The sequence below is a fragment of the Aulonocara sp. 'chitande type north' Nkhata Bay genome, linkage group LG8, assembly GCF_057382095.1.
Source record: "Aulonocara sp. 'chitande type north' Nkhata Bay isolate Kocher_YH1m ecotype deep benthic linkage group LG8, A_spYH_male_GT1.1, whole genome shotgun sequence".
NCBI lineage: Eukaryota > Metazoa > Chordata > Actinopteri > Cichliformes > Cichlidae > Aulonocara > Aulonocara sp. 'chitande type north' Nkhata Bay.
In genome coordinates this window covers 3525231-3526147 of record NC_141351.1, presented here as the reverse complement: position 1 = coordinate 3526147, position 917 = coordinate 3525231, and the positions used below count along the sequence as shown (strand labels likewise).

At 50.5% G+C, this 917-nt stretch overlaps 1 long non-coding RNA gene across 1 annotated transcript; it reads right to left on the bottom strand.

Annotated features, from left to right (window-relative positions):
• Positions 1-271: 271 nt before the first annotated feature.
• Positions 272-917, bottom strand: LOC147322859 (uncharacterized). The gene is made up of 3 exons (XR_015130825.1): positions 745-917; positions 466-671; positions 272-386 (listed from the first exon to the last, which is right to left on the bottom strand). It is a non-coding gene; the product is annotated as an uncharacterized LOC147322859 (long non-coding RNA).

The window sequence follows — 917 nt, the reverse complement described above, 5'->3', positions numbered from 1 at the left end:
ATGTGCTTGCTTGTTTAAGCTATTAGTTTATTCTGAATAAAACCCACCAAGCTTATAAGCAATTGGTACTGCCTTTGTGGGAATTTAGTGCAGATCTGTTTGTGCATAGGTACTAATACAGTGAACCAATAACCAATCTGCTGTTATTGTCACGGCGACGGATGGCCGGTACTGAATAGGACTCAGGTGCAGAAACCCAGAGCGGAGACGGTAGATGATTTAATAGTTTATTACGGTTAAGTGCAAGGGGAACAAAAAAGGGAAACGTGGCAAAGACAGAAAATGACGAGACGTGGAGCCTTGGTGTGGCGTGCCCAGGGGAACGTGGCTAGGGCGAGGGAACGAGGCCTGAGAAGTGGAACGGAGCTGAGTGGGGAACAGTCACACTGAGGGGAGAGGATATAGAAGTTAGGCAGGTAGTGAAGGCAGCTCAGAAGTGGCCAGTATAAGAGCAGCAATTCTTACTTGCAGTTAGGGACCTGGAGTGTTTGAGAGGGGGATGATGAAGATCCAGGGGAGGCTGAGTGGCGTGGAAAGGCTGACCTGAGATCCGGGGCTCCAGATGGAGTGTGATGGCAGGAGGGCAGGCAGGTGAGGCACAGAGGGATTTCCAAAATGATCACTAGGTATTCCGAGTCCGGAGGTGGAGTGAGCCAGGGTGGGTACAGCAACTGTAGCACAAAAGAGTCTTTGTTAGTAAGATGAATCACAGCGAGAATTTGAAACACAAGACCTGTTACCAACATGGGTTGATGACGAACTGGCAGTGAGTGAACATCGATGTGTGGTTTAAATCCCTCTGGCTTGATAGCCTGCAATAGGCTCCAGGTGTGCAGGAGCTGGAGTTGGCCCTGCCCAGGGGCGGATCCCAGGTCAGTTCAGGAGCCTAATGGAAACTCCAGCCACCCACCGTAGAC